Genomic DNA, 22,439 nt, shown 5'->3' with positions numbered 1-22,439 from the left:
GGGGGCCGCTACGGGTTTTGAGGCTACTCTGTCCTAGAGACCATTTGCAAGCCAAGCGGAGTGGTGTAAACGTAGTGAACCTCACCCTTGGGCAAGACGGAAGGTACAAATAATTTCCATCCTCAGTTTGGAAATGCAGTTGGGGAGGGTAATGGTTGAAGTAATAGCCTCCACCAGTGCAGGTCAAAAGCTCGCTCTTCTGTCTTTGAGAAAGAAATGACGATATTTGGTAAATGTACCTCTCTCCAGCTCGTGAGCAAAGCTTGAAATGCTCAGTGCACCCCTTAGCAGATGACATACATATCTTTAAAAAAAGCGGTCTGCCTAGAGCAGAACATGGTGAGGGCATGAGGTCTGGTGTGGACTGTGAACTATACACTATAACAGGGGGCATTAACCGCTTTGTTTTCTGTGCTCGCTGAATCTATGCCCATCCCTTAATAGAGTGGCCAACTCCTGCTCCGCACTGCCTTCAAAAGTGCATGGTGGAGGGCAGCTCCTGGGACCAGTATCGGTCTCTCCTCTCTCCATGATGTCTGTGACCTGAAAAATTCAGTGTAGGACATAATATACTCCACTTTTCAAATGCCTCTTCATATAGATTAATGCTACAAAGAATGTCCTTTCTTTTCAATATAGCTTTAAACAGCTGCCCCTAATCATACCCATTATCAAGCCCCATGATCCCAGCGAACCCTGTGTACCATTTAGTGGAGTACAGCTGTTTGCTAGTTGGAAAATCTCACTCGCACCCCTCTAATATTATTGACTGCGCTACACCCCTGGCCGTGTGCAGTATTTTTTTGCCATCCATTGGGAGTTGAGTGTTCATCCTGAACAGATACTGGGCCCAGGAGCTGCCCTCCACCATGCACATTTGAAGGCAGTGTGCAGCAGGAGTTGCAAGCGTGTTCACTAAAACACATTTGTATATTTTTAAGTATAGTGCAAATGGTAAAATTAGCGTGATTTTCTATCACAATATGGAAGTACTCACATTTTCCGGTATTCTCAAGCCATGTAAATTGTAGCTATGTGTGTGCTCTAGAGGGATGTCCTGTATTTATTCTTATGCCTTTGTATAGGTCACTCCCGCTATTTCCATAGTCCCATCAAGTATTCAGAATATGGGTGGTGTTAGGAAAATGCACCTAACCCATAAAGACAACCTTGAGAAAAACACCTAACAGTTTCAAATGGGTACTTCATGTACCAAAACAGGCTGCTTACTTCACTGAACAGATATTGAAGAGCGAGGTTAATGCAAGCCACTGAGCTAAGAATAACTTGTGTATATTATAGTATTTATCTCTCATCATGTCATTTCACATCACAGTCATAATGTAACTTCTTCTAAATCTGGTCAGTGTCACATGATGGAATCTCTCTGTGATTACATCATGAATAAGAGGGTCATATTATGTGATCACGGGTAATTATTGAGCTTGTTGAATTTTTCTTTATTTTAAAAGCTAAAAAAAAGAAAACATCTATTTTTTTGGTTACAGGATGTTTGGTATGCACACACTCACATCAGGCATTTTATCTTGAACACAGACCCTCTTCACTAACTTACCTAAAACACTGATGCCTTTCCCTCACAACCCCTCTCAACAGGATTTCACCTAAAGCACGGAAGGATAATGTTACTTACCAAGTAAGCAACTGTTCTTGGCAAGTAGAACTGTAAATTCACATGATTTGCATACTACTGCCAGCTAGTGTTGGGTCTGAATGTTTTCAAGTTTTTCTTCGAAGAAATCTTTCCAGTAACGAGGTAATGTGCTAGTGCACTTGGGCATCAACTCCATTGTTATATTGTTTTCCCGCAAGAGGGTGAGAATGGAGTAAGTGAGCATAGTAAAGAGATGTCCATGCGTAGATAACGTGAATGAGAACTGCAACAACTACAGGTGCCCGGGGAGGTGGGTGGGGGCATGTGAATCTACAGCTCTACATGCCTAGAACAGATGCTTACTGGGTAAATAACATTATCCGAGGCATGTGTGCTATAGATACACATGCTTTGCATAGACTATATAGCAGTATTCTCCAAAAGCAGTGGCTAACCAGTAGATAATGCAGTTGTCTGGAAAAGTGTTTTTAGCACTGCCTGCCCTACATTGGCTTGTTGGCGTGCTAATACATCCAAACAATAGTGTTTGGTAAATGTGTGTGGTATAGATCATGTTGCAGCTTTACAAATATCTGCTATAGGAATGTGACCTAAAAAGGCCATAGATGCCCCTATTTTGCAAATGGAATGCACTCTAGGGGTATAGATAAAGTTCTTTTGGATTTTGCATAGAAAGTTTGAATGCACTTAACAATCCATCTGGAAAGGCCAGATTTAGAAATAGGATTGCCTTTATGAGGTGGTATAAATGAAACAGTTGCTTTGTTTTATGAAAATCTTTTGTTCTTTCGATATATTACAATACCGCTCTTTTGACGTCAAGTGCGTGAAGAGCTTGTTCTGCTACTGAATCAGGTTGAGGAAAGAACACTGGTAACTGAACTGATTGGTTAATACAGAAAGCAGAAACCACTTTGGGAACGAATTTGGGATTGGTGCAAAGCACTAACCCATCTTATGGAGCTGAAAGAAAGGTTCTTCTAAAGTTAATGCCTGTAGCTAACCAACTCTACTTAATGAAGTGATTGCAATGAGGAATGCAACCTTCAAGGGACACTTTATAATCTATAAAGGACACTTGTGTAGTGGTTCAAAGAGTGGACCCATAAGTCTTGTAAGTACAACATTAAGATTCCACACTGGTGCCGGTGGAATTCTTAGTGGTATAACTCTTTTAAGCCCTCCATAGATGCTTTGATGACAGGAACTTTGAACAAAGACCAATTTTATCTGTTTTGCAAATACACAGCTACTGCTGCAAGGTGGAGAAGTGTGGCTCAATGGTTAGAGTGGCAGACCCTGATGCAGAGGTGTGGCCCGGACCAGGGTTCAATTCCCGCCTCGGCGGGTCTTGGGCTCAATTTCCCCGGACCTGATAATTCTCACCCCGGTGCCTATTCTAAGCATGGGTCCCATGCTTGCTTAATCTCCACAACGGCCCCAACAGCGCTAGGATGCCTGGCTTCACCTTGGGGGTGCCCAGGAGTGGGCACTTCACAGGGAAAGACCAGGAAGGGTTCCACAGCGGTATGTGTACAGCGCCTTGAGACCCCTTCGGGGGTGATACGTGCGCTATATAAGCACTACATTTACATAATAGATGTGTGAGCTAGCCCACATTGCTGTAGGTTTAAAAGGTAAGACAATGTTCTGAACAGAAGCATCTAGAGGTCGAATTTTGTTGTTGCAGTAAACAACTAACCATTTCCATTTTGCTGCATATCAAGCTCTGGCAGTAGGTTTTCTTGCTTATTTCAGAATAGTCATTCAGTCTCTGGTAAACTTAAATACCCATACTCTATGACTTCAGGAGCCAAATCGCCAAGTTGAGCTCCTTGGGATTTGGATTCTTGATTTCTCCATGTTCTGAATGAGGAGACCGGAGGTTAGATGTAGCTTTTGATGTGGAAATACTGAGATCTCTAACAGGGTGGTGTACCACGGTGTTGGGCCCATGGAGGAGCTACGAATATCAATGTGAGTGATACTTGCCTGAGTTTCCGAACCAGAAACGGAAGGAGTGGGAGAGGCGGAAAAGAGTAGGCAAATATCCCTGACCAATTCATCCTTAGGGTATTGCCTTAGGAGAGGGGATGTGGGAACCAGGAGGTAAAGTTTTGGCATTGTGTGCTCTCTACTATGGCGAACAGATCAATTTGTGGGGATCTCCATTGTTGAAAGTATGGAAGGAGAACTTGGGTATGAAGTTCCCACTCATGTATTTGCTGTCTCCTCCTGCTGAGGAGGTCGGCAATTTGACTGTTCACTCCCGGGAGGTATTCTGCCAGAAGGTGAATCTTGTCATGGACTGCCCATTTCCAAATTGTCCGAGACAGGCATGACAGTTGGAGAGAGTGTGTCCACCCTTGTTGTTGTACATAGTACATTGCTGTCATGTTGTCTGAATGGACTAGGACAACTTTGCCTAGGAGACGAGACTGAAAAGCTTTTAACACTAGAAACCCTGGTAGAAGCTCTAGATAGTTGATGTGGAGACGTCTGTGTTTGTCCTCACAGAGACCTTGGATTGTGTAATGATGGAGAAATACATCGCAACCAGTGAGAGATGCGTCTGCTGTTAGCACAACTTGTGGAACAAGGTCGATGAAAGGCTACCCTTTTGATACATTTTGTGGGGTCCACCATTGCAGAGAGCCATGGGTGCGGCTGTCTACCAACACTAGATCTGTTAATTGACCCTGTGACTGATTCCACTGACGTGGTAAGCATTTTTGTAAAGAAAGCATGTGTAGTCTTGCATGAGGTACTATTGCAATGCATGAAGCCATCATTCCCAGTAGGCACACGAAAGTCCTGGCTGGCAAGGTTTGTTTAGTTTAAAACTGCAACAATAGTTTGGATTTTGAAAATTCTGGCTGCCTTGAGGGAGGCTAGAGCAGTGCGAGTGTTGAGAGTGGCTCCTAGATAACATTGTAACTGTAAAGACTGTAGGTGAGACTTTTGAATGTTGACCGTGAAAATCAGTTGGTGAAGTAGGTTTGGCGTGGTCTGAGTGTTTGGAAGACACTTTTGTTGTATGCTGGCTTTGATGAGCCAGTTGTCTAGGTAGGGGTAGACATAAATTTGTCGTCTTCTGAGATGAGCTGCTACCACTGCTAGGCATTTTGTAAATACCCAGGGAGCAGTAGTTACTCCGAATGGAAGTACTTTGAACTGATAGTGTCTGCCTGCTACCACAAATCTGAGATATTTGCGATGAGCTGGATGAATGGGAATGCGAAAATATGCATCTTTGAAGTCCAATGTGAGAAAAAAAAAAGCCTTGCTGTAGGAGAGGAAGAACATGTTGAAACGTTACAACATGGAAATGTTCTGACAGTATGTAGTGGTTTAATTCTATGAGATCCAAAATTGGTCTTAAGGAACAGTCCTTTTTGGGAATTAGAAAACCCCTGAACCTTGGTACTAAAATGGAACCGGTTCTATGGCTCCCTTTTGTAAGAGAGATTCCACCTCTTGTTTGAATGACTGCAAATAGTCCAACAATAATTTGTGAACGCGAGGTGGAATGTATGGTGGATTGGAGGTGAGCTCCAGGAAATAAACATGTTGAATAAGGTCTGGCACCCATTTGTTGGTTGTTATAGATTGCCAAATGGGGAGAAACTATTGAAGTCTTCCTCGACAGGTGTTGAGTGATCGGGGGAAGTGTGTTTATTAGGGGAAGGGATGTTCAGTGTTGTGACGCCTTTACCCCTGCCTTTGGAATTGTTTCTTCTATATCCTCCTCTGTCGAAGCCTCTAGAGGAAAAGGATTGGTTGTTGCCTTTGTAAGCGGAAGCATTTGAGTCTGAGGATGTTGTTTTGGACCCTGCTCTGTAAAATGAGTGGTGATAGGAGCCTCTATTGGATGGGGACTGGAGGGCTCCCATGGATTTTGTCACTTCAGTGTCCATTTTCATCTTTTCTAAGGATTGGTAGACTACAGAACTAAAAAGGTGTTCCTGGTCAAACTGGGTGTTCAAAATGGACTGTTGAACCTCAGGCTTAAACCATGCACCACTGCTAAGGAGAATGCTGGTATTGATCTTCCTAGCTGCAGTGTCAGCTGCGTCTAAAGCACATCTTATTGAGGAGTTAGAGATGAGTTTCCCTTCTTCAACTAACTGTTGTGCCTTAGTTTTACATTTGTCTGGGAGATGTTGGAGCAGTTGCTCCATCTCGTCCCAGTGTGTCCCGTCATAGTAGACCCTGTGCGTTTGTGATGCACCAGTGGTTAGCGGCTTGAACAGCTACTTGTTTTCCAGAGGCATCTATAAGTTTGATTCTTTATCTGGGGGAGGTGCATCCCCAGAGGTTTGCAAGTTAGCTCTTTTGTGAGGTAATTGTCCCTTAATAAAACACAGGATCTTATGGTGAGGGTTTATATTTTTTTTATCTACCCTTGGTGTTCAAATACGTGCTCTGACAGGGTCTTTAAAGATATCTGAATGTCTCATCATGCCTTTAAGCATAGGGAGTGTCTGACTGGACCTGTGTGTGGACACTACTGTTTCAAATAGAAAGTCCTCTTCTATTTTTTTTTATGTAATGTTACCCCATGATACTCTGGCAATGAGCTGTTGATAAGCCAAATTATAATCTGGTGGTGATGGTTTTGCAAAATAAAGGTCTGGTTCGTCTACTGGAGGTGACAGGGGGTCTATTTTTATCATGGGGTACCCCAGGCCCGTTCTGCCCACACCTGAAGTAATTTGTAGGCCTTTTGTTAAGTTGACCAAACTTCTGCACCCATTTTTACTGAACAGCAGGCTCTGAGCTTGTCTGATCAAGAATCACAGCCAGCCTCTCTCGGCGAGGCCTCCTGCTCCAGCCTAAGGATCCCCCACCATACCTGTGCGCGAAGATCAACATCCCCCTGTTCTTTCGACATACAATAGACCACAACCTGGGTCTGTGCACGAGATTAGGGAACTTGCCCACCACAGCTACGTCAAGCTGGAGTGATGAATGTGGCGAAATAGGGCGTACAGATTTGTATATACATATAAATAAAATCCCTTTACAATGACACATTTTCTGCTGTCCGATGCAAATTTACGACAGGCGCCTAGTCTAAGATATGAACTTTCACCTAGCTTACGTGCCACGGTTACAGGAAAGGGCGGCCCAATGTATGGGAAAAAAAAGTGCACCCCATGCAATAAGTGACGTAGGTAGAAGTGGCTTGAGATGGCGTTACTGTAGGCATCTCATTGCCTTAGAGAGTATAAAAGGGGAGCCCACACAGTTCTCGTCGGACAACCCCACCGTTAGTAGATGGCAGGCGGGTATGGGTGGTTCCCAAGAGCTCTTGTTTTTTGTTTTAAGATACAATGTAACTTGCCAATCTATTTGCTGTATATAACATGTATGCTATTTTGTCTCTAAATTGATGTTTTCTTATTGAGAATTTAAAGCTTATATTACACTTGCAAGGCTGCTTTCTTTTGGGTTTTAGGTAGGTATGTGAGTATTCTCAGTATTTTGGATCAAATGTGATTTGCATTTTGTGAATGTTTTCCTTCAGTTATATCGTTCCCATGGTACATTTGTAATGTGTCTTAGAAGTTTAGTGTTTCTCTCTCTCTCAGTGCGAAGTCACCAATATTCAGTATTTGCATTAATAATGCCCTTTTCTCAACACTGTGCCTCTTAAATAAATCTGTTAACCTCTTGGCTCGGTTTCCATGACTCGCACATCTGTTTCCTTCATTTTAGCGGGAGCGTTCCCAGACACCCCGCCTCAAATTAAGGTGCCCCTTTTGTCCCTAAATCACTCCTTGGATCACTCAGTGAAGTGCCCCCTGGCTCCCAAGAAAACTCTCCCTAAAACCTCCCTCGAACAGAGGGTCAATGGTGTAATCATTCCAAGGGTCTACAGGCAAATGAGTATCATCACCCTGACCCACAGTCCATGGGCCTACAGGCAAATGAGCATCATCACCCTGATCCACATCTGGAACTGTAAGTGGAGATCCCTGAGGTGTTATGTGTAATGGATCTTCAATTGTAAACTGTGGAGAAGATGGTGGAGGTGGAGACGGTTGTGGGGCAGGATAAACAGGGCTAGTAGCCAGGTCCTTCTTTAAGGGAATCTTATCAGAAGTGTCCTCTGTAGGAAACTTGTGTTTTGCTGGATTTTTTGCCCAAATATGTCCAGTATCGGATTAATAGCATTTTTTTTGTTTGGGATCCAATTTGAGCTTAAGAACATCTAAAATTGGTTCTGGAGGGTCAAGAACATTGTCCTTGGATTACGGCGTCGAAATAGACTTGTCTTTAGAATGTTTTGGCTTCGAAGCATGTTTGTGTTTCAAAGCACGGGGTTTCGGCTCTGAAGCATGTTTGTGTTTCAAAGCGGAAGGTTTGGGTTCAGAACCTGAGTTGGCATTGTAGCCTGATGATCTCGGACCCAAAGGTAATTTTGGCCGACTTGGTCCCAAGCCGAAGGCTTGACGGTTTGTTTTGCTGCCGGGCCATCAGAAACATTGTCTCTGTGCTGACATTGGCCAGAAGACAGAGGTGGTGCAAGGGGTCTTCAGTACTCACAGCACCCTGTCCCAGAGGCACATCTTCAGACTCCAGTTCGATCTCGGAATAGGACTCTGGAACAGAGAGGGACTCTTCTTCTGCAGCAGATGCTTCGATCTCTTCTTGGTGGGATTCTTCCCCGAAGATATCCGGAGTGTGTTGGATGCTTTTGCGCTGCATCTCTCGCCATCAAGGCCGACGATCGCGTAGTCTTCTTGGATCGAAACAACTTACAAGTGTCACAATCTTCCTCCTTGTGCTCCGGAGAGGGGCACAAGTTACAAATTCGATGTAAGTTGGTGCGAGGGTACTTGGAGTGGCACCCAGGACAGAACTGGAATGGAGTCTATTCCATTGGCAGAAGGCTGGCCCGACGCGGCAAGGGCCGACTTCCGCCCACAAGTTTTTCGATAAAAAAATGGAGTTTGTCGAGCGATCCGATAAGCGGAGAACAGGGAGACGTGTGCGGAACCAATACTGTAGAGTGGATTGCGCACTTAGGGGAACCCAAAGAACGATTTTCGAACCAGAGCACAGCAACACACGTCCGAACACGATGGCGGAAAAAAAACAATCTAACAATGGAGTCGATGCCCATACACACCATCACCGAAAAGGAGGAGGCACCTTACCCAGTGACTTGAAAGACTTCTTCAAAGAAAAACAACTTGCAAACATCCAGACCCAACACTCTAGTGTAGTGACAGGAGTATGCAAAGCATGTGTATCTACAGCACACATGCCTCGAACACCACTTTACAAGCAATAACGGAGGAGCTAAAATTATTGCTAGACAAAGAAGGTGCTGTGGCCATAATCCTCCTTGATCTGGCCATGACATTCGATACGTTTGACCACGAGACCCTTGCACTCTGGATGACTGAAACAGGAATAAAACATTTTTTTAAAAAGGACACACTGAACTTGCTTACCTTATTTTTAAAAAGAAAGATCTTTTCAAATCTGCAAACTTCCCTTCTAATCAGATGTCTGCTCCTTGAAGTATGGCGTTCCGCAGGGATCTGCACTCAGCCCCACACTTTTTAGGACCAGCCTAGACAGCGCTTGCTTAGCAACCTGATTTATATAGTTTGTGAAGTTCCACCCCCAAATTTCCTTGCCATTCCTTTTCCTTTGTCTATGTCACTGTCCTTTAACAATCCTTGCTTGCTAGTGGTTAGTCCTGCCTCTATGTCCTTCCTTTTTTCTTCTGTACCCCAGAGCAGGGACCAAGAACTGTATCGTTCGGGTGATTATCTGTTCCTTGAGGGACTATTTTGTTTGGTTGGTTTCCTGCTCTGTTACTATTTGCTTGTGATCAGCTTCAGCGCCATAGTGGTTTACAATTTAATATAACATTCCTCCCTCCCACCTCTTAATGCCACAGTTGTGTTAGTTCTGCCTCCTGCTCCGTTGCTTGCATTTTTTTTAGCCTGTTTTGTAATTTTAGATTTTGAATGTAAGTTGGGCTTTATTTGGTCTGATTTTGTTTGGTTTTGGACTTCCTTGTAAGGGGGATTGGGCTTGTTTTAGCCTTTTTTCACTTCTGGATGTCAACCTTGTTTCTTTTTCCCGTCCCAACATCGTAGTCCCATTTCTACAGACCGAGTCAAAGAGGATATTTAAGGGAAAGCAATATGGCGGCCATTTCAAAAGCACAGACCCGTCCCATGTGGCTCATCCATACTCTTTGGGGGTGCTTGAACAAACTTAGCAGTTTCACTAACATAAATCTTGATTTTAGAATCAGCAGACACTACTATATGGGCAGTGTACCAAGGGACTTAAGGATGAATTAGACCCGAGCATTAACCAACCTGCTATGCACGTGTTTACCATTTAATCATGTTACTGCCACTCCCATGTTTGTTCTAATTGCTAGCTCATAGTCGCAAAGTATCAATATTCGTATTCGCCATAAGCAATATCATATGCCTTTGTGGCGTACTCACACAGACGGGCGCACTTTAAGTTTAGCTTTTTTCCCACGTTTGAATAAACTGCTAGTTTCATACCCCACATTTGCTGAGTGAATCTATGTGCCCTTATGACGTTTTCACACACAAGCGGGCTTGATTTTATTAATACTACATCTGAGTTAAATCACACATCAACTTCTTTCTTCCACCAGTGACTTTAAACTGACACGTGTTATGTGTGCGCTTTAGTACCTCAGCGTACGTTTATCTACACACCCGCACCAACCGCGAGTTTATGGACATTTTGTGGCCGAAACCTACATATTACATGGCGTATTGACATAAATTTAAAAAAAAGGTTTTATGAATTTACTGTGCATACTCCATTCTGTATTATATTCATTGCATTGTTTAAAGACTATGGTCATAATAAACATACATTTTGACACTTGACAGTTGACATAAATTGGAATATTTGAAGTACCTTCACATACGCCTCTCCCTGTTAGGCTGTGACTGACGACGAGCGACTGACGTGACGACGTACGTACAACGCAGAGCGAACGAGCGAGAGAGCAGCTGAGGGGAAGCGCTGAGGACGGACGCCCCGCGTATGCTCTTGCTCTGCGCAACGAAGGATTTCAAACCCGCAATACAACTCCAGGTGAAGCGCTGAAAACAAAGCGCGTGAAGAGAGGGAAGTGCGGGAAGCGGCAGGAACTGGCGTCGGTGCCGGGCGAGCTCCGCCAGCATCGAAAACTGAGAAGTGAGCTCTATAAGTAATTGAGAGCCCTCGGACCGTCCCTCACTGGTGGACCCGTTTTTTGGGTCAGGTCAGAAGGGAGAGTCTGGAAAGTAATAGCGGCTGGTGAAGCAAAGGGATACCAGCAGAGGAAGCATTGAGGTAGCACCAACGCCTGGGTAGACGCCAGGCTCAGGGGGCATAGCGAGGTTAGGTTTAGCTAAGACTCGACATAACTTGCCTTGTATACCGAAATACCTAGCACGCGGAGAAGAAACCACGGTCGGTCAGTCAGTCAGCAAGTCAGTACACAGGGGAGGTAAGTGTTTTTTAAAAATTTTAAAAATAAATTGTTTTTAAGTTCGTTACAGACCGGGGCTTAAGTATAAAAAGCCCAGGCAGTGTCTGTGAACACTGATCTGAAGGGGTTAAGGAGGGAACGCCAGGGACCCGAGAGCGCATTTTTGCTTCAATTTGGGAAACCAACTGAATAAAAGTATTTCACAGTAACTGAGTGTATATAAGGAGAAGTTTGGAATGGCGCCAAGAAAGGCAAAGCCTAGAAAAATATGCACAGACTCATCAAATCAAATCGCTGAGCCCGAGGGGGTGTCAGTTGAAGAAGTGCCTGAAGGGGGGCCGGAAGCCACAACTCCCATGAAAAACGACAAAAGGGAGGTGAAGAAAACCACTAAGAAACCCACCGTAGGGAGTAAAGCGCATGGTTGTGGGAAAGAAGGTGGATTAGTGTCTAAATCAATAAAGGACTTCGTGGGGAAGCACTTTAAGAGGGCACTTACACCGGGAAAAGGCCAAACCCAAGAAAGTAATAAGGAGCAACAAAGAACAGAGGAGGTCGTGGAGATTGCGGATTCCAATCTTAATCAGAGTAACTTAAGCCTTAGTGATCCTCCAATGGAACCAAGACTATCATCTTCCCCTCGGATCTTTTCCTCAGCAGGGGGTGAGGACGAGGTATCATTAGAGAATGGGCCCAATGATGTGGGGGCCTGCTCCAATCAGTTAGACTCTGTTTTGAGATCTTCGTTTGACAGAAGTATGGAGCATGCAGGAAACCAAAGCCCCAAGCCTATTGACTCACTAAATGAAATACTACGGAATAGTACGTTGGGCTTGGACATTACAACATCATCTTCTGCTTCTATGTTGGACATCATGCTGATGCTACAGAAAATGTTGCAAGGGCTGTTAGAGGTCTCAGTGCTAAATAATACCCGGTTAAAAAACCATGAGATACAATTTAAAAGAATAATTGAAGAATTACAGGGGATAAGGGGGCAGATGCCAACAATGGTTAGGCCGGTACAAGAAACTACAACAGAAGGCCCCGGTGAAAGGATTATAGGAACCACAGTGGAGGGTGGCTCCCAGCATGAGGTATATATTTCCAAATGACCAATGCTGGTAAGGAGGCGGGGAGAGTTCTCCTGGCCAAAAAACCAACATCTTAGGTATACTCACAAAAGGCCATCTTGTATAGATGGAAGAAAGAAGGCCTCTATAAAAGAGAATGGTAAGAAATTGAAGATTAGAGTACAAACCCAAGATGATGGAATACGGCAAAACATTAAAAGGGGAAGAAGTCATATGGAGAGGCAACCTGTCTCTGGAGGAGGGGAAGCCATTGTAGAAGAGTCAATTACATCAGTAAACCACACCCGTAAATCTTGCAGGGAGATGAAGGGTTTAAAAAACAATAGAAACTAGCCAAGAGAGAAAGAACCATCTAGAAGTTTAGCAGTTGGAGCAAGCAGAGGGAGCTTACTACCAGGAAAAAATGAATGGGAGAGAAGAGGGGAGTGGGATGAAAAAAATCCAGCTAATAGTAATCAGAAAAAAATGTGGATATACTTTGCACCAATTATCCAAGATTCGGGGAGGAAAAAAAACAAAGGAAGATAGTACCTCTAAATCGTTCCCAACTCTTATTTTCCTTTGCCAAATGCCCAAGCGTAAAAGAAATTAGTACGAAGGATCTGAGACAGGTAGGGTTTAGCAATAACTACCAAGGTGCAGAATACACAAAGGTCCAGGTTTACTCAGGACTTGTTAAAGCTGCTATCCTGAAAGCAGAAAAGGAGATACTAAAAGAGGGTTCAGAACAATTTCTGAAGGAGAAATTGAGAAAGGGAAACAGCGAGAAGGAGGGTTCATGAGATTCCATGCAGGTTTGGGTGAACGTCAGGTGAAGTTGGTAACAGGGGGGCGTGGGGAGAAGGCAAACATTACCATAGCAGTAGAGAATCTCGAGGCCTATAAAAAGTGTGGGAGTTGGGGTCCGGATAAAAGCACCCTAAGCTTAAGCTCTTGGGGACTGAATGAGTCAGGGTGCCTCAGTGAAATCGATTAGGACACAGAGTTGCCGCATAGCCTGAGATTAATTTCATGGAATATAAACGGGTTGGGAGGTCAAACGAAGGTAGATAGTTTAACCCACGTGGCAAAGCATGCTGATATCATCTGCTTGCAGGAGACATGGTTATGCGGTGACACCCCAGTAGTCGAAGGGTTTGTTCAATTTCACAAACCAGCAATTAAGGCGAAAAAATGGAGACGTCCCTCGGGTGGGATTATGACTCTTACCTCAACCAGGCTTGTAAAAGAGGTTAAGTTAATCAGCACACTGTGTAAATGGTTGTTGGTCTGTAAGGCATCTTATCTAGGTACGGAAGGAAATGATGTTCAACTGATTCTTATAAATATATATATATATACAATGGGGTTCCCAAAACGAATACGATACAGAGATGGGGCTCTTCAAAAAAGATATAACTAAATTAAATTAAATGTATGGGAAAGACATAATTGTGATAATGGGTGACTTTAATCATAAATTAAACTACGGAAAATAAGATCACTGGTTTGAGGACATCCTGAGCTCCTTTAACATAGGGCCAGCAGAATTTCCCACATGTTCATCCTCTAAGCAGGATGAAGCTCTAGGGAAGTTTCCGGGTTCTATGGGATTAATATGCCTCAATGGTAGGATGGACCCATATCGGCCAGCCAAACAGACTTTTAGAGTAGTCAATCAACAGTGCCCAATAGATTACATTTTTATTCAGGCCTGGAACTATGGTATGGTAAAGAAGTTTTGGGTAATTAAACGCAGGGACAGTGATCATAATGCCCTGCATTGTGAGTATCTAAGGGGGCAATAAGTCCTTGTGAAAGAGTGATTAACCAAGATATGGAATACCCAAAGCGCTTGACCACAAAATTGACGGAAGAATATCTTGAGAAAATGGTAAGCTTCCAACAAAACCTAAAGATGGATAGCGAAGAAGGCCACCAGCTAACTTGGTACGTGGACAAAATAGACCAGGCAGTGCAATGTCTTAGATTGTACCTAAAAGAGAAGAAACAGGTCAAGGTAAAGCCTCAGCGTAATATTGAAAGTCCCAGGTGGTTCAATCTAGCATGTCAGAATAAAAAAAGGGCCATTCGGAAATTAGAGCGACAACAGAGGATATGTTATGATTATGGGAATCTAGAGACCCTGCTTAAACTGAAGAAAGAATATAAATCACTAGTAAGGAAGCAAAAAGGGATTTTTAAAGAAAAATGTTGGGCAAACCTACTTGAGACAACAGAGAACAAAAACATAAAAGGGTTCTGGAGGTTGATAAAGGCTGCCGCAGGGAGGTCCACGGAAAATATGAGTTGTGTGGTAGAAGAAGCGTCATGGGTAAATTACTTAGGTGACTTATATAAAGCCAGTAGGATCCCGGTAATAAGTAAGGAAAAAATAGGATGGACCACATGTGTAGAAGCCCTAAAGCCAGCTTTTAAGGTAGAGAAAGTTAAAGAAACAATTAAGAAGCTGAATTTATCGCGTGCAGCAGGCCCTGACAATCTTCCCGCCATTCTAATTAAAACTCAAATAGATTGGTGGGCTGGTTTCTTATCTCATATGTTTGGTGCCATTTTAGATACAGGTTGTATCCCTAAATCCTGGAGAGCGGCCATAATCAGACCCCTACATAAAAAGGGAGAAAGGAAAGATCCAAGGAATTATAGACTAATTAATGTATTAGATATCGGAGAAAAGGTATTCTCAAGAATAATCATTGGTAGACTAAAGGAGTGGGTAGAGCAGAAGTCAATAGTCCCAATTGAGCAGGGAGGTTTTAAGGAAGGTAATCACTGCTTTGCTTTGTGGGCTGTTGCGCGGAAGTCCATGGAGCAGCAGGGTAAGTTATACTGCTGCTTTATGGACTTTCGCGCAGCCTTTGATCTGGTGGATAGGGATGTTTGTGGGAGGCCCTGAGAAATTATGAGGTCCCTGCAGATCTTTTGCTGGTCATTCAGGAATTGCATAGCCAAAATTGGGCGCAGGTGATTAAAGACACTTCTGGTGGCCTAACACCTGCAATAGCGATAAATAACGGATTGAGGCAAGGCTGTGTCCTGGCTCCGCTCCTGTTTGCAATATTCCTAGCAGATTTGCCCCTTATTTTAGGGTCCGCCAGAGGCGCAAGCCCAAAGGTAAATGGAAGCCATTTGTCCTGTTTGCTCTATGCCGACGATTTAGTTATACTGGACCAAACCAAGGTGGGTTTACAAAGGAAGCTGAATAAATTCAGTGAATATTGTACGGCAAAACGACTTACGGTAAACATGGACAAAACAAAAATACTGTGTTTTGGTAAGAGAAATTGGCAGTTTAATTGGTACCTGAGTCAAACATTGTAAATGAATATAAATACCTTGGGATATGGTTTACGAATTCCTTGAAGTGGGGTATGCACCTAGAGGCGCAGAAAGTAAAAGCTCATGTGGCGATATGTGGGCTAAAAAGATTTAACCATAGCTATGGTGACATGTCCCATAAACCTCTATTGACAGCCTATAAAGCAATGATGCCTCCGCAACTCCAATATGGTTCAGAAATTCTATGTATTGATGGTAAAAGTTCCTGGGATAGAGACGAAGGGAAATGCTTAAAATCCTTACTCTCTCTCCCTAGTTCGGCAATGATCCAGGCAATTAGAGTGGAACTCGGCCTGACGGCATGGAACATTCAGGTGCAACAAAATTTACTGAGGTTTTGGAACCGTTTGGGTCGCGGGGAGGTCACAAAGTTGTCTCAGTGGTGTATGAAAGAGATTCAATCAAGTGAGCGAAAGTGGGCTAAAGCCACAAGATGCAGACTTAAGACCATCTGTGATCACCTGAATGTGGAAATAGATCCGACGACATTGCAAATTAATGTAACAAAGAGTGCACTTAGAACGCAGGGTAAAGAATTGTCACGAGAAGTCGACGGAAAGTATTTGAGTATGAAAGACTCTGTAAAATTTATGAGTAACAGCTGGGAGAAAGATTTAAGCTATCCCTACCTTGCTATATTACCGAATCGTTGGTTAAGAATGGAGGTGCTAAGGATTAGAATCTGTATCAACCCGGCCGTAATAAATAGTGCAATAAAATTTGGCCTAATTCAAGAAGATGGCAAATGCATGTGTAATCTAGGGACGAAATGTAGTATTTTACATATTTTATTGGACTGTCGGAAATTTTTATACTAACGTAAATTAATACTCCGTCCAATTTTTTAAAAGTATGATGTGAGGGCGCGTTCACAAGCATAGGAGCTTCTCGCTGATATGGAACATTTAGATATCACGATAGCCATTGGGAAATTTATGCAGGGCGTCTATAGGTTCCCTGGTCCAATAGAGGCCTAAGAGAAGCAAGCCGCCTTGCAATTTTAAAATGAAATCTGTGGTTTTATTTGATAGGAATGAAGTTTTAAGGGTATTAATACTTGTACTGCTCAAAGAAGTGACTTGGTAATATGCAGACTTTTTCTTTCTCTTTTTGTTAAATGACAATGTATGTGCTGTGGTTTAAAGACCAGATGGTCTAAATAAACTTTATTTATGACTTGAAAATATTTGAAGTACATCTGTATTTACACATTTGCATGAACTACCAGTCCCAAAGCCGGTATTAGCAATGTGTGTATCAATGTGCCTGAACACACACACACATCCCCCTGTGCATTTCAGCAGCTCGAAATAACCTCACGTTGGGGAAACAATACAGATTAGTGTTGCTTGGCTACCCTTATCCCACCTTCTTAAATCTTGATATATTTAAATACTTGTATTTGGTGATGTTTGACCTGATAGGGTCGGGCACACTGTAAAGCCATGAGCACCCACCATTCTACCGTCTATAACCAGGTTTTCCAGACCGGAGCATCTCTTCTGAGCTAATGATAACATTAGTTGATTCTTATTGTTTTTTTAAGTAATACAGGAGGGCTCTAGTGCTGTCGTAAAGACTTTTTCAGTGATTTAACATACCGGTGTGATGCTGAGGGTGGCTCCTGTCAGCCTCCTGTGTGCCTGTGATGTCAAAGGCTCCTCCTTTCATCTTTCTCTACCCTGCTTTACGCCGTTTTCTAGAGAGGTTTCTTGGTCAGATACTTTACATTACCAGCATCAAGTTAAACAGATAACATTCAGGCTCTGTCCACTAGCCTTATTCGCTATAAAACAGTCAAACCCAGCCAACCTTGCACTGCATACCAAATGTCAGTAAGCAGGGTGCATCAGCCCTCATAGTTGCAGATTGTTTATGGTTACATTCAGACCCCAGTGTTCAATGCAATTAAGGCTTCTTATCTCCTCCGGAGTCTCATGGTTGCAGCCGGGCCGCCTGCATTCCTGATATAGGAGGAGAACTGGGACGCCATTGGAAACCAGTCATTACTTGCGGGCAGGAAATGTCTGTGAGACGCAGGCCCGGCTCCAGGAATTTTTATTAGGGTGGGCCGAGGGTGCATTTGGGTGGGCCACTGGGGCTCGATTTGTCGCATACATTTCTGGGCAGGCCTGCTTCAGGGCCCTCCTTTAGCTCTTCTTAGTCTTGCAAGGCCCAGTAAAACGCACTCTTTTCCAAATCTCTTTCTAAATGTTATCACTCTCAAAAAGTGTTTTTTCCATGTAATGTTCCTTTGATGGGAAGAGGAGGTTTCTGAGGTGGGAGGATCAGGCAAGTGACACTTCTCGGGTTCCCTCTGTGCGAGCCTTTAGGGAGAATCCCTCTTCATTACTACCTCCACCTTACCCCGGCCTCTGCAACGCACTCCCTTACAGGCTTGATTATCCATTACTCCTCTCCAGTGCACCTTATCTCGCAGCTGACCTTGGGTCCCAGCCCCATATCAGGCACCATCGGGCTTCACTTTCATTTTGCCCGGTAAAAACATTAGAAAAATCGCCTTCAAACTTAAAACATTGAATATAGCAGTAAATATAATTAGCACGTACTTTAAAGTATGTTCCACAGTAGCCCTTATGACCAGACTGATAATTAAATAAACAAAAACAGAAAGGCCGGCTTTAGCGCTGATGCGAAAGTCTTTTTTGGCGCCGCACCATGAACCTCTTTCTCCGTAAATACCTTTACTACCACCTTCCAACAGTGCCCCTCATCCCTCCATTACCCCTCCTATTGACCTCCTCCTCGGATTTGCTCACGGCCTCACACCACAAGTGTCCCTCATATCCCCCTAGCCCCTCCCCTTTATGACCTCCTCCTTGAAGACTAGTACCCCTTATCTCTGAAGCCCCTCCCCCTCATGACCTCCTAGTCTGACTCCCTCACTACTACCCTCCACCAGTGCCCCTCATCTCTCGCTAGCTCCCCCCACCCCATGACCTCTTCCTCGGATTCCCTCACTTCCACCCTCCACCAGTGACCCCTCATCGCTCCATAGCCCCTCCCACTACCTCCTCCTCGGATTCCCTCACTGCCACCCTCCAACGGTGCCCCTCATCTTTACGTAGCCCCTCTCTCATATGCATTTCATTTGTTGTATAGCGCTACTCATATCGTAGTGTGTGTCAGTACTTTACATCACACACACATTATACAGAGACAATGAATAATACAAGTATGTAAATCAGCCTATAGGGAATGTTACATAAGCAAATGAGGATTACAAGGTGTATGAATCACATGTCGTCCATACTGGTGGGCAGTATATTTTAAAAGGGTTTGGTATGGGGAAACACAACCTTAGGACTTAAAGAGTATTCCATGGGGGTCAGATTTACTGATAAAAATGTATATCTGCCCAAACATACTCATTTTAGCAACATTAGAATAATGAAAGACTGAGGCAGTTCTAACTATATCACAAAACAAAAAAAGGCAGCTCTTCGATGACAGTTCATAGGTCACTGTCCTATGATACGATTGTAACTTCTGAACTCCAAGTAACACAAGGATCTCTGTGACAAAGGCAGTAACTCACTGAGCTTTCCACATAAAATACAGTTCATCTGCATTTAAAAACTACTAACAGACAAATGATTGCTCACCAGCAGGATCATTAATCACCAACGTTATATGGTCATTTTGTATCGTCTTATTGTTCTGCATTGACCACAATATTGATAAAAATTGTTTAAATGAAGGACACACGAAGTATGTGTCCTGCTGGGCCTGTGCAGATTTTAAAAAGAAAAACATTTAGTAACAGGTTCTCTTACCTACTCCATTAGTCCAATTTTGTGTCACAGCCTGATGTGATAAGCCACTGCAGGGGTTAGGAAAGGTGACTAGAAATAAACAAACTTCTTTTCTCCTGTGCTGCATAGAAAAAAAAATATCAACGCAGCAGGACAGTAGATAAAGGTTACCAAAGGTTACCGACGTCAAAGAAAGGATTTGTCACCTTTCGCCATACGGAGATGAAGGGGTGAAAAAATAAACAAAGCCTCATTAACATGTTAATGGTCTTTAACGACCTGTTAAGTACTCGGGTGGGGGGCTGCGATAATCTCTAATACTGTCTCTGTGTGCGCACCAGGGAAGGATGTATGACGTTACAACGCATACTTTTACCACGCCTACCATTACCACGCATTTTTTACAACGCAGGATCCATTACAACGCATACCATTACCACGCATGTATTTACAACGCAGGTACCTTTACAACGCATACAATTACAACATAAGTATTGGTAAGTATATAATAGTTTTTAATATTTAATTTAATTAAAATTAATATAATGTAATTTAATTAATTTAATTTAATTTAATTTAATGTAATGTAATTTAATTAATTTAATCAATTTAATTTAATGTAATTTAAATTTAATTATATTTAATTTTTACCCTGTACCCTTTTACCCAAAAACCCAAAACTGACCCTGAACCCAAAAAATACCCCTTTACCCAAAAACCCAAAACTGACCCTGAACCCTAAAAATACCCCTTTATCCAAAAACTCAAAACTGACCCTAAACCCTAAAAATACCCCTTTACCCAAAAACCCAAAACTGACCCTGAACCCTAAAAATACCCCTTTACCCAAAAACCCAAACTGACCCTGAACCCTAAAAATACCCCTTTACCCAAAAAACTGAAAACTGACCCTGAACCCTAAAAATACCCTTTTACCCAAAAACTGAAAACTGACCCTGAACCCTAAAAATACCCCTTTACCCAAAAACTGAAAACTGACCCTAAACCCTAAAAATACCCCTTTACCCAAAAACTGAAAACTGACCCTGAACCCTAAAAATACCCCTTTACCCAAAAACCCAAAACTGACCCTGAACCCTAAAAATACCCCTTTACCCAAAAACTGAAAACTGACCCTGAACCCTAAAAATACCCCTTTACCCAAAAACTGAAAACTGACCCTGAACCCTAAAAATACCCCTTTACCCAAAAACTGAAAACTGACCCTGAACCCTAAAAATACCCCTTTACCCAAAAACCCAAAACTGACCATGAACCCTAAAAATACCCCTTTACCAAAAAACCCAAATAATATTTTTAATAAAATAATATACTTACCAATACTTGCGTTGTAATGGTATGCGTTGTAAAAGTACCTGCGTTGTAAATACATGCGTGGTAATGGTATGCGTTGTAATGGATCCTGCGTTGTAAAAATGCGTGGTAATGGTAGGTCGTGGTAAAAGTTGCGTTGTAAAGGTCGTATACCACCAGGGAATCTCTCGGGCCGGGCTGACACACACGACCTGAGCGTTGCACGCCTGCCTTCCAGCCTTCACTGCTGAGGGCCAAGGCTCCTGTTTGGGTGGGCCTGGCCCACCCGGCCCACCCGCTAAAACCGGGCCTGGTGAGACGGAACACAAATGAAGGGCATGGCAGCCAAATGTCAGCAGCCTGCTACAGCAGCGGAGAATGGATTGCTGACATCCAGCACAGATTCTTTGGGTTGCTTCTGATAATTGGTAAAGGTCAAAAATGAAACGGAATGTTCAGCATTTCATAATTCTGGAATCAGATGTGCAATTACTGAGCAACTTGCAAAGCGTCATGGCATTATTTAGAGCCTTTGTTCCGAATCACATTTGCTGGCTTTAGCGTTACTTTGAATTCCCTCCTTCTCTTTGGTCAGTAAGTACCAGCTCATTTTCTCTTCATGGGTTTGCCCCTCCCTCGGACAGTGACCAAGAACTGCTTTCTTACCAACTGATATTTCATTGCTCACCCTTTCAGAGTAACTTTTTCACTTAGTTGCAGCACAATATAAGATTGGATGTGTTTGCTGGCCATCGCCCCCATCCGCTCTACATTGCTGCTTTCCACATCCCATCCTGTTGCTTGTTTTACTTCTGTTACCCCACCAGAAAAACTAAATGGCTCTAAGAACTTTGTCACCCTGACCCCCTACCTTGCTTGCCCATTCCATCCAGTGCTGGCCGCGTCATATCACATTTTTTCCAACTTTACTTTTAGCCATGCTGCACCGCATGGACTGAATTATACGGCTCAGAGACCTTGGCAAAGCCAAACGCTCTTGCATAGCTGAAACCTATCAGCTTTGCCAATGCTTGTTGTATATTAATACCCAGAGAGCAGCATTAACAACTGGTAAGGTTCCACTAGTGTTTTGAAGGGTTTGGTCTTGGAACTATTTTCTTTTTTCCCTCCTCATTTTGAACATGTAGGCTTTTGTTTGCAGCCCCTCCTTGCTAGGCTTTGAAATTAAAGAGACATTTGTGCATTTCTGACATTTTTAGGTGAAACCAAAGCATTTTAATTTTGTGAATTTGTGCGCAATGAAAGGCCGCCTTTCTTTGTAACTATGTTTCATCATTTTTAGGTTGAGCCTAAGTCAGGGTATATGCACTGCTCTGCGAGAATGCTGTAGTGGAGTATGAAAGAAGCCAGCCCACTCTCCGCCCATATTTGTCATTGGCTTGTGCAGTTGTCCTTTGTAAATGCAGGCTTCTGATTGGTTAATGGGCTTGTTAGTCCATCCTTAGTACCGCCTGGTCTTCATTTGTAACCTCCCATGGCTACTGGCCCCTTACTTCGGCTGTTACACGGTAAGTGTTATTTAGTCTTGTGAGCACTATTTTCTTCATTGAGTTTCTCTTTCTGCAGGCACGACGTGCTTTACTTACATTCAGCGTGCCATACGTGCTTTCACTTTTCATTTTATATTGTCTGCCCCTCACGACTTTCGGTGCATCACCCAGCATCTGCCCTGATGCTCCTCTCCTCGTCAGTACTGCTCTTCCCCAATTTACATGCACTTCTCTGCCCTTTAGACTCTATTCCAAGCAAGCCTCACCCATGCT

At 43.3% G+C, this 22,439-nt stretch overlaps 1 protein-coding gene across 1 annotated transcript in view; it reads right to left on the bottom strand.

Annotated features, from left to right (window-relative positions):
* Window positions 1–22,439, bottom strand: part of SELENOI (selenoprotein I) — a 281,155-nt gene that overhangs the window by 4,365 nt on the left and 254,351 nt on the right. The gene's annotated exons all lie outside the window — the stretch shown is intronic.

This window comes from Lissotriton helveticus, chromosome 6, assembly GCF_964261635.1.
Source record: "Lissotriton helveticus chromosome 6, aLisHel1.1, whole genome shotgun sequence".
NCBI classification, from domain to species: domain Eukaryota; kingdom Metazoa; phylum Chordata; class Amphibia; order Caudata; family Salamandridae; genus Lissotriton; species Lissotriton helveticus.
Note: the sequence above shows the minus strand (reverse complement) of the source record. Positions and strands in the feature narration are given on the sequence as shown.